Raw genomic sequence first — 12564 nt, 5'->3', positions numbered from 1 at the left:
TATTATGTGATCATTATTTCATGTTTACAGAGGATGCTCAGTGGACTTGTTTCAGTATAAACACAAAAGTGCTTTCTGCTGTTTATCTCTTTCCAAGGGGAAAAAGCTCATTGCTCCCTTTTTGTTTTGAAGCTTAATTAAGTAGTTCAAAAATCATGATATTCACCATTTCACAATGTCTCTTATTTATTTTGTTTTTTGATGGGTTTAGCTAATGTCTTTTCCACCTTTGGCTCAAAGAAAGCCTTCCGGGATAAGTAAAGCCCTAATCTGGCACCATCAGTGGTGACATTTTTAGGAATGAAAAAAGAACATGTTTTGAGTCTTGGTATTTGTAAAGCTCAATGTTTTACAAAATATTTAATGAATTCTTAGGTTTTGTTAGTATAGGGCTGTTTATTGATAAGAAAATTTTGGTCTATAGCTTGTCAGCGTCTTTTAGTAACTAACTTCTTTAGAATGCTCATCTTACCCAAGTGGGCTTTTTTTTTTTTTTTTTTTTTTGGCTGTTTTGTTTTCATTTTGAACCTTTAGAAATTCCATCTGCTATATTAGTCAGAAAGTCCTTACAGTTGTTATGGTAGAAACCCTTTGGCAATGACCATATGTGGACGTAATAATTTTGTTGGAAGGATTTTGGGGAAATTGGAAATTGTCATTGGTGACATGTGATTGCATTCCAGCTTTTTTTTCTTCCTTTTTTCCTTTCTTTCTTCTTTCTTTTTTTTTTTAAAGGGCCTCATATACCCCAGATGGAAGTTCCCAGGCTAGGGGTCAGATCAGAGCTGCAACTGTTGGCTTATGCCACAGCCACAGCAATGCAGGATCTGAGCTACATCTGTGACTTACACCACAGCTCATGGCAATGCCGGACTCTTAACGCACTGAGCAAAGTCAAGGATCAAACCCACATCCTCATGGATAGTAGTCGGGTTCATTTTACCACTGAGCCACAGCAAAAATTCTTGTGCTTTGGCTTTTAATGAATCTTTTTCTCTGTATCACATTGGTTACCAGTAAGAGGTCATAGAACCTCAGGATGCCCTTTCTGGTAACCAAAAGAAATCCATAATGTGTATTCTGGGCCAAGTTTTATCCCCCCAAAGTTCATGTGCTAAAATCCTAACCCCCAGTACTTGGGATGTGATTGTGTTTGGAAATAAAGTCTTTCCAGAGGTAACTAAATTTAAAATGAAGTCGCTGAGGTGGGCCTTGATTCAATATTACTGATGTCCTTATAAGAAGAGATTAGGACACAGACACACTCAAGGTGAAGATCATGTGAAGACTGAGAATGCAGCCACCTGCAAGCGAAGGAGAGAGGCCCTGGAAGAAACCAGACATGCTGACACCTTAGATTCCCAGTTTCCAGAACTGCAGGAAATAGATTTCTCTTAAAGTCTCCCAGTCTCTGCTGCTTTGTTACAGCAGCCCTAGAAAACTGTTACAGTGCAATTCCCTCCTTGCCCCAGAAATTTTTTTAGACGGGGACTTGGGGAGCAGAGATGCTGGCAACAGCAATGTTGAGGAGGAGGAGAATGATCATTGGGTGCATGCATTAGCTGTGGAGGAGGAGGAGAGAGAATCAGGGACTGGCAGGACTAGGGAATTATTTTATTGAGAGAGTAGAGCATTGTGTTCTGGAGATCGCCTGAGTGTTAACAGATGAAAACAAATACAGGCTGGGCTTCGTGACATGGGAAATTTGCCTACTACTAAAGGGCTTTGGGGGATTTCTTAGGGAATAGGAAGAGAGGTGTGGTGATGATGTACAGTGAAGTCCTTAGTTTTGTACAACTGTTCAGTATATATCCTGTTTAAGAAATATTTATTGAGCCTTACCATGTGTTAGGTCCTGACCCTAAGGTTAGACTTATTAGATGAGATTCGTATCTATCTTCGAGGGTCACCAAGACAAATAAGGAGTTTACATTATACTGATTCATTGTTGCCCAGCAATAATGATGATTATAATAACTTTTAAATATTATTATTATAGGAAATGTGTGTTGAACACTCATTATGTTCTAGGCATTATGCTACATGCCTGTTACACAGATTTGAAAAGGCTGCCTAACGTGCAACTTAAGCAGCTTGATCAGGTCAGCTACCCAAGGGGGAGCCAGAATTTAAATCTATATCAAGCCAATGCTGTAGAAGGCAAGGCAATACTAACCAGCACACTTAGAATTACTAGAGCATGAATCCCTCCGATGGTGTGAAACAGATTTGAAAATCGGGAGCTAATGTCAGCCACTGGAGGAGAATATCCAAACTGGCATCTGTGAAATGTTACCTTATGTCCTCTCTGTTCTCTGTGTCTGTCATCGTCAAGGAACTCTTTCCTGCACAGTTAATAGCCATTTATAGACTGTGAGTCCATGGTAAAGCCACTTCATTCCTGACATCATCACAAGGTAAGTGCCAGATGATGAGTGGGTTCTTTTGAGCCTGGCACTGTGTCGGACAGTGCATTTTTCTGTTTCCATTTGCATTTCTGTCCTCTTTCTATATTTTCCTAGATGATCAGATATTGTTAATCGACACAGCAGGATAAGTATATGATAGCATCTAATGGCATTCCAGTTTATCAATTTATAGTGAAAAATAGAATCTATGCAAACTACAAAACCTTTATCAGCCTGACCATCACACCGTGTCCCTGGAGGCTTTGGAAGCTGGATTATAATCAAAGGGTTGCATGGAATCAGAACAAAGAGACTTAGATAAATTGCATATTTAATGGTGTCAGGTTCAGACATCCTCTTTCATCCCATCTTCTCCAGAGGAATGGGCTTGCCAGTGCGAGTGGAGTACCCAAAGTCTGCAATATTCTAGACTGATTCCATAGAACTTAAAGTGACTCTTAGATCTTCCTTGAGAAATGTAGACAATAATGACAATTTTTTTTCCTCATCCATTTTGTCTTTCCCTCCCCCCTTCCTTCCTTTTTCATTTTCTCTTCTCTGACTATTTATTTTACATCTTTTTATGCTATACTGGCTGCAAATATAGACCAAGACTTATCATTGATTTAACAAGTGAGGTACCAATTTTTCCAGGAATGTAGAGGTAAGGAAAATAAAAGAACTAAAAGGATGGGTAAAATTAATGAGATCCAAAGAGATTGTGTTTCACCCAAAGTTAACATAACTATTGTCAAAGGAGGACCTAGATAGAACTCAGGCCTTCTAATTCACCATCATTGGTCTTAATAATGACTAAATTTGGGTTAAGGCAAATGTTTTTTTGCTGTAATAAAATTCATCTCTCTTTTCTTGAAAAATATTCAGATATTTCCGTGGCTAAGTTGTTAACTTGGAAATCTTTATAAGGCTGTTGTTAAGATGAGTAAGATTTACTTTATGCTTTTCAAAGAGGATAATTCATTAGATATGTGATTTCAGAATTCTGGTTGGAAAATTATATTGCAAGTGAATGGTTTTAGTATTTCACAGTACTTATTTGTATGTGTATATATATATGTGTGTGTGTGTGTATAAGTAGAAAGTAGTTATTTGAATACCAGCCTTGGAAAATAATAAAAAAATTATAATACCAGGCTTGGGTGACCATCGAAGATTTCAAGTAAAAAGACCGTAAGAATTGGATTTCAATGAGTCTTCCAAATATTTCATTTTATTGAGAATGACTTATGATTATTTCCTATTGTCATAAAAATCCTCTTAGGTCTGTGGCATGCCTTGAATTTTCCCAGAAGGGCCTACATGGAATGGTAGAAAATTCTCTAAACCCTGAAGGCAGATGGATTTGGTTTTGAACTGAAGCTCCTCCACTGAATAGTTTTGTTTTCTTGGGCAACTTTATTAACCTCTCTGAACCCAGCTTGTCATCTGAATATGGAAGGGTCATCTGTTAAAATGCTGACTTGTCTTTCTTCTGGCTGTTCTCCATCCCAAGAAGGTAGGTGGATGCCTGTACCTCTGGATGTTAATGGCTTACTGTGGAAGCTACAAGGTCCCCACATGACAACTTCTCACCTAGACATCTGGAAAAGTAATGGAGGCTGGAACTTGGAGTTGATGAGGCAGAGAAAGCCTACCCTGAGAAATATGAGAGATTCATTCCTAGAGGCAGGGAAGATAATGATGTTTGGGGTAAGGCTAGTTCATGGATATCAGGAGGACTAAGAGCTTTGGCCTGAAAAGTCACAGGGAATAAACATGTAGTCATGGATCAAATGAGCCTTCTGCCTGTTTGGCCAGGCTTAGAAGCCCTTCCCCTTTTTCCCAAGCACTGAGTAAATTACATTTGTTTTCAGACATTTTATTTTATTTTTGATTTTTAGGGCTACACCCGTGGCATATGGAAGTTCCCACGCTAGGGGTCCAATTGGAGCTATAGCTGCCGGCCTACAGATCTGAGCCATGTCTGTGACCTACACCACAGCTTATGGCAATACCGGATCCTTAACCTGCTGAGCGAGGCCAGGGATTGAACCTGCATCCTCTTGGATCCTAGTCAGGTTTGTTAACTGCTGAGTCACAATAGTAACTCCTGTTTTCACACATTTTAGAATCCCAAAATATGACTGAGACTACCTCTTTTATCTTTTTAGAGAGGGTGGACTTCTATCTACATTTAGAAAATAAGGTAGTATGCTATGTCTTGCACCTAAGTGTTGTAGAGAAAATTCATCTCTGTAACCTAATATCTACTAAGCAGGATTAGTCTGAGAATGAGAGCTAAGGTACATAGAACACTTAGTACAGTATCTGGCACACAGTAGGCATGCTGGGAAATCGTTAATAATTGTTATTTAGGATACTCTTATTTCATCACCAAAATGATCTCCCACCCAAGATTGGTGAAGCTGGAGATGCTTCTGTTTCTTTTTAAGTTAAAAAATAGATTTTTTTAAAAAGAACAATTTTAGGTTTGCTGAAAAGATATGAACAAAAGGTACAGAGATTTCCCACATATTCTCTGCCCCCACACATGCATAGCCTCCCCCATCTGCATCTCTTTTCAAACAAAAGACTAATAGTTCATGACATTGACCCTAGAATGCCAGCATTGAAATGGTTCTCTATTAGGGGAGACTGGGTCACAAGAGTAAATAGGCACAAAATGTGATGACTTGACACAATAGACATTTCTTTTAAAATATTTTTATTGTAGTTGATTTACAGTGTTCTGTCAATTTCTGCTGTATAGCAAAGTGACCCAGTTGTATGAAAGTAACCCAGTTATACATATATACATTCTTTTTTCTCACATTACCCAGCTTCAAGTTCTATCACAAGTGGTTAGATATAGTTTCCTGTGGTATACAGCAATACCTCATTTCTTATCTACTCCAACTGCAATAATTTGCATTTCCTAACCCTAAAGTCCCAGTCTATCCCACTGCCTCCCTCTCCCCCTTGGCAGCCACAAGTCTGTTCTCCATGTCCATGAGTTTGTTTCTTTTCTGTAGATAGGTTCATTTGTGTCATATATTAGATTACAGATATGAGTGATATCATAGGGTATTTGTCTTTCTGACTTCACTCAGGATGAGAATCTCTAGTTGCATCCATGTTGCTGCGAATGGCATTATTTTGTTCTTTTTTATGGCTGAGTAGTATTCCATTGTGTATATATACCACATCTTCCTAATCCAATCATCTGTCAGTGGACATTTGGGTTGATTCCATGTCTTGGCTATTGTGAATAGTGCTGCAACGAACATGTGGGGTGCATGTGTCTTTTTTAAGGAGAGTTATATCCGGATATATGCTCAAGAGTGGGATTGCTGGGTCATATGGTAGTCCTATGTATAGAATTCTAAGGTACCTCCATACTGTTTTCCATGGTGGTTGTACCAATTTACATTCCCACCAATAGTGTAGGAGGGTACTGTTTTCTCCATACCCTCTCCAGCATTTGTTATTTGTAGACTTACCAATGATGGCCATTCTGACTGGTTTGAAGTGGTATCTCATGGTAGTTTTGATTTGCATTTATCTAATAATTAATGACATTGAGCATATTTTTTTGGCTTTTTGTCTTTTTAGAGTCACATCTGTGGCATATGGGGGTTCCCAGGCTAGGGGTATAATTGGAGCTACAGCTGCTGGCCTATAGCTGCTGGCCTACACCACTGCCACAGCAATGTCAGATCCGAGCCATGTCATGTCTGTGACCTACACCACAGTGCACGGCAACGCCAGATCCTTAACCCACTGAACAAGGCCAGGGATCGAACCTGCAACCTCATGGTTCCTAGTTGGATTAGTTTCTGCTGCACCATGATGGGAACTCTTTTTTTTGAGCATTTTTTTCATGTGCATTTTGGCCATCTGTATTGACATAATAGACATTTATTTCTCACTTAACATTCCAGGGCACACTGTTTAGTGGTTGAGTTCTATGCTTCACACAGTCTTTCTGTGACCTAGGCTGACAGTGATTCTACCATCTTTAACAGATGGATACCAAGGGAATGTAACATGAAAGGGAGGAGAACTCATGGGAGGTTTTATGGGCCAGCCCTAGAAATGGCACAAACCTTTTTTTCACATACTGTTAGCTAGCAGTCAATCATGAGGCCATGCCTGCCTGTAAAGGTGGTTAGGAGCTGCAGCCTAGCCCTGCATCAAAGAAAAAGAGAAAAAGTTTGATGGACAACTAACACTATCTGTAAAATTATGGATTATTTATTCTGTTCCAATTTTTCAATTGATCAAGTGTGGCTCTGGAAAGTGGGACATTCTTTGGTATGAGTTTGGAGAGGGGCTTTTCTTTTATAGAAATGTTTAATACAGAGTTATTCTTTTTTAGGACATGGAATACTTTTGACTCACATGCCAAATCTTCTTGCACCAGACATCTTCAAAATATCATCAGATATATTCACTTTTGTTTCTCCATAATTTACTGATAATGGCATAATCTAATGGACACAAAAATAAACCCTAGAGTTCCCATTGTGGCTCAGCAGAAACGAATCTGACTAGCATCCATGAGCATGCAGGTTCAATCCCTGGCCTTGCTCAGTGGGTTAAGGATCTGGCGTTGCCGTGCACTGTGGTGTAGGTCACAGACAAGGCTTGGATCCCACATGGCTGTGGCTGTGGCATAGGCTGGCGGCTATAGCTCTTGACTTGACTCCTAACCTGGGAACCTCCAAATGCCGTGGGTGCAGCCCTTAAAAGACCAAAAAGAAAAAAAAAAAGTAAAATCTATTTGGAATGAGACTTGGCTTTATTGAGCACTCTTAATTTAGTGACAGCTCTAAAGTATGTCCATTGTGACTTTTCCCTCACTGCTTGACCTCTGCCCATTTCCCTCCTCACCATCCTTCTAAGCAATATCATGTGAGATCAAACATTTTTTGCCCTCCTTTCTGAATTGCATATAACCAGCTAGTAGGCATATACTCAGTGAGGTAAGAGTAGAATTTATGTAAGGAACCTATTGATATACTATGCAAACGAGGGTCCTGTGGAGAATATTAATTTATTTCCTACACTGAATGGCCATGATCACTATAAATTTTCACCATGACAAGAGCTAAGATGGAGGTGGAAAACTGGGATATACATAAGAGATGGGAATTGACTACATTTTATGAGCAGAGTTAATTATCATGTACTTTTCCTCACAAAGTAGAAGACCTTAAATGGTGCTCTGACTTTAAAGCTCGGATTCATAAGCTTGAAAATGATTGTTAAGAGTCATCTTAGACCATTTCCCAAGGGCAGTGGGTGGGGAATTGAAACATTTTCATGAAATATTTCACTTCATCAAATTTTAAGATTGAAGACATTTCTTGAGTACTATTGTGAAAATTTATGATCTGTTCATTTTGAAGCCCCTTAAGAACCATGGCAGACAGAGAATAGGTAGACGAGATAGAACATGTGATTTTTTGGTAACTCCCCAGTGGCTACTCTATAACTTTATTGATTCAGTCATTGATTTATTGACTTAACTAAGATTCATTAAGTGCTTAGCGTTTGCGAGGCCCTATGCAAGATTAGGAAAGTGGGTACTCAGAGGTCTGTGTGAGGTGGCCATATAAAACCACCTCATTGTACCAGAAGCTGCATTTGCTAAATGCTTTTGAATTCCAGTGAAAGAGGGACTCCCTCTCTCAAGAGAGAAGGGAGGGCTTTACGGAATATAACATGGAGTTTACCTGGTGGAGGCAATAGCAGTGGGGAGAGATGTTTGGGGAATGCTGAATAGTTGCATACCTAGTTCCTAGGGCAGGTATTGGTATAAGGTAGGAGGGTAGCATGAGATAAAGCTGAGAAGAGTCGGCAAATTTGTTAAAAGCTTCCATGCAATTTAAAGGAATAAGTTTTATTATGCATGCTAGGGAAGTTAGGAAATACTTTAAGCATATTCAATTCTGGGTTAATTAATTCAGCAAACAAATTTATTAACCATCCACTGAATATAAACTGTTTGACCTTGGAAGTATAATGCTAATATAGGGGAGACACTGCCCAGAGGGGCCTACAGTTTGATGAGTGGATTACAGCCAGTAGAGATGGCTTTAAGGGTTTTTTGGGAAGGTTCATGTTCATACCATGAACACCTTCCAATTCACTTCGTATCACCATTAATATCATCCTTCTCTTTGATGTGGCTGATGAAGTTTCTTCAGTCCGAAGGTTAAAGGCTCTAGCAGTGTTTTGTTGACCAGACAGAGTTTGCCAAAATGCCCTGGACTCTTGGCCCTCCCCTTATTGGGTTCGTCCGGCACATGCTCTCTCCAGGAGAGGAAACATCGCCTCTTGCTTGCAGTCTAAGCTTTCTCTAAGCAAGACAAGCCTAAGCATTTACCTGAAGGAGTGAAAAGAGATGCAGTGAACTGTTCTTAATTTAGCATCAACCCTCCTAACCATGGACATTTCAAGTTGTCCTGATGCTGTCTTCCAGTAGATTCTCTTTTCTAGGCTATATTAACCGATTGACTGTATCCAACGTTTGTGCACCATGTGCCTGATCCTCGTGTCTCTGACTCCTGCCCCTGCCAAAAGCAATTCCTAGATCATGAGTAATTTTAAGTTCTCTATCTCTGACGGATATACCTTTGACTCCAGCAGAGAAAGTATTTCACTGGGTTTTGGGGAATTATCTGAAAACCCTCTTGCTCTCTGAGCCAAGAGAGTTTTCTATGACCCGGGGCTCCCCTCATGGCCTCTTGCCTACCTAGGAAAGCTGCTGTGGTCTTTTGTTCTGGGAGGAAGAAGGCCAAATAAAGTCAGGCAGAACCAGCTGCCCCTGTCCAGCGATTCTGACACAGAAAACTTCTGTGCCTTCTCATCTTATTTTGGGCCTCGCTTAGGTACAGTAACCTCCCACTGGTCCAGCCAGATCAAGACATTCATGCCAGCCTACATCCTGAGCCTCCCAGCCTCAGCTAGGATCTGAACTCCTGGTCCCGGGAGCAGGATGGATTAGTGCTCTGGGCTCCCACGCTGACTCTATCAAAGCTTTCCTCCGCACATCTCCATTATGTGAACGGCTCTGTTAACCAAACCTATTATCTTTCCCCCTTGGTTTGCAAGTTGAGAAAGGGAAAGCAACTTCTTTAATGGCCCACAGATTGATGATTAACATTTTACATGTCCCTGCTGCTAACTAAAAGAACTGCTTTGTGGACAGTGAAAATGCCTAGGAGAAGGAAGCGGGAGTCAACTTGGTTTATTAAGTTGCACTGCTTCATTAATCACAATCTTTTTTTATGGCAGTGCTTAAAGGCCCATCCATTGTACTTCTCGGGAATGGGGTAGATCAAAAACAAGTGCTTTTAGTGCACCTTTGACATCTGGCATAGCAGCCGGCTATCTGCGATATTGCTCTCAAGCAGTGTAGGGAGCAGCATTTACTGTGACCATGCTGGCCCTTCTGATTTAAGCTACTGCAGAGGGCAATGAATTACCTTAAAGGAGCTCCAGTGCAGAACTCCAAGTTTTATGCCGGACCCCTGCCAGCTTCCCCACTTTATGAGTATGAACAATCAGACAATTGAACTGATTTGACTCTGCCACTCCTGGAGTTTCATTGCCTCGAACCTGGGGATGTAATGATGGCAATGCCATGCTAAGTGCCGCTCTGACTAGCAGCAGTACCCGCTGCCCGTTCAAGTAGGGCACCCATTCTTGTTAGCTGAAAACTGCTCTGATTTGCAGCAAGGGGGAAAATAGATCCCATGCAATCAGATTAACTCAATTCTGAATGTTATTTTCACTTAACACTGTGGAACCAGGCAGTGTCCCAATTTTTTTTTTTTTTTTAATGGTAAACTCATTAAAAGACAGTTTTTTTTTTTTTCCCAAGAAATCTTACAGCACTGGTGTGGAAGGCACCTGCCAAGTCCTAATACAGACTGCAGACACACACACTCATATAAGCTTACATACACAACACACACCTACTCCTACTCCACAGACAGGCTCAAGCTCAACTAGCATCATCACTATACAAGAGGGCATCTGGTCCAGTCAAAATGACCTGAAATCGTTCACTCAATGTTTAAAACTCATGTCAGTATATACTCATTTTAGCTCTTTGTGTGAAACAGATGACAAGTGCTAAGGTTTACTTATAGTATAGTTTCTGTCAGAGAACATATTCACTTTCGGGATTTATTATATGTAAAACGAATTTCCCCTAACATCTTTTGAAAATAGTGTTTCTCTGACTGGAAGGACAATCCAATGCTCACGATAAAAAATTTTTTTTAAATGCAGTGAAGAACCCAAAAGAATGTACAAGTAACCCACAATCTTACCACTTAGAGATCCCTATTATTAAAGCTTTATCCAGGAGTTCCCATCGTGGCTCAGTGGTTAATGAACCCAACTAGCATCCATGGGGATGCCGGTTTGATCCCTGGCCTCGCTCAGTGGGTTAAGGATTTGGCGTTGCCGTGAGCTATAGTATAGGTTGTAGACATGGCTCAGATTCTGCGTTGTTGTGGCTCTGGTGTAGGCTGGTGACTACAGCTTCGATTAGACTCCTAGCCAGGGAACCTCCATATGCCGTGGGTTTGGCCCTAGAAAAGACAAAACAAAACAAAAACTTTATCCAGACATCTCTCTTTGTAAATGCGCACTGATTGATTGATTGCTTTATTCATTCAGTTTGCATCATCTATAAGCAAATCTAAATGTTAAATCAGTATGGAAGGAGTTCCTGTTGTGGTTCAGTGGAAACAACACTGACTAGCATCCATGAGGATGTGGGTTCAACCCCTGGCCTTACTCAGTAGGTTAAGGATCCAAGTTGCTGTGAGCTGTGGTGTAAGCCAGCGGCTGCAGCTCCATTTCGACCTCTAGCCTGGGATCTTCCATATGTAACCCTAAAAAGACCAAAACAGACAAAAAATTGGTATGGAAGATGTGATCCTGTTTATATAAAATGAACACGCAAACACACTTAAGCAAAAACCATGGAATATCAATTCCTTATGTCCACAGGCTTGCTTGACATTGACTGGTAGACTTGGAGTCTAGCAGACTCTCAGTTGATTTGATACCTAAGTACCTGATATCCTTCCGTATCTGCTTCTCCCACAATCTTTCACATCTCAGTTAATGCAATGTAACTGTTTGGTTGCTAAGGCCCCAAATTTTGGACTCATCTTTGATTCTTCTTGTTTCATCCATATCCAGTTGAATTACAAATCCTCTCAACTTGACCTACGAAGTATATTCAGAATAGGATCACGTATCACCATTCCTGGATTGTTGCAATAACCTTCAGACTGGTCCTCCTGACTCCTGAATGCAATTTGGATAAAACTATACCTTTTAGGATTGTCATGTTCTCTTATGTTTTTCAGAAATATGGTAACAGTGAGATATTTTGGAAAGAGAAGATATTTAAATCTAGATAGACCTGGGTTTGTATCCTGGTTGTGATGGTTGCTAGCTGTGCAGCCTTAGAAAATGTACTGTACTTTCTTTTTTTTTTTTTCTTCGGGTCACACCTGTGGCATATGGAAGTTCCCTGGCTAGGGGTCAGATTGGAGCTGCAGCTGCTGGCCTACACAGCAACCACAGCAGATGCAGGATCCAAGCCTCGTCTATGACCTATACCACAGGTCAAGGCATTGCCGCATCCTTAACCCACTGAACAGGGCCAGGGATTGAACCCATGTTCTCATGGATACTAATCAGGTTTCTCATGTTCCCTCTCATTCATTCAAGTGGGATAATATCAAACTCCTTCCCATGGCATAGAAGGCCTCCACATTTGTGACCCATCTTCTTTAGGCTAGACACCTTTACCTCTTCACTATGTATCCAATGCTTCAGCTGCAGTAAATAGGTAGACAGTCTTTCCGCAAACCCACCTTCCCTACCTATTCCACAAACACACGTTTGAGACATCCACTTGGCCTCCCTGATGCCTATCTCCATCTTCCTCATTGAGGGAAGACTGACATCACATATGCAACTTTGACAATAATGTTATCATTCTTCCACAAGAGGGTTTCTACTGCACACATAATAATGTCCAAACTTCCAAATATAGCATACAAGTGCCCCCTACCTCTCCAGATGCAGGTCATGGTATTTATTGCCTTATGCTTCCCCT

Source organism: Sus scrofa, chromosome 1 (assembly GCF_054392235.1).
Source record: "Sus scrofa isolate SSC_HxYL_T2T_F1_AM1 chromosome 1, Sscrofa_HxYL_maternal_Yorkshire_Landrace_v2.0, whole genome shotgun sequence".
NCBI lineage: Eukaryota > Metazoa > Chordata > Mammalia > Artiodactyla > Suidae > Sus > Sus scrofa.
The sequence above is the reverse complement of the archived record's forward strand: the minus strand, read 5'-3'. Positions refer to the sequence as shown.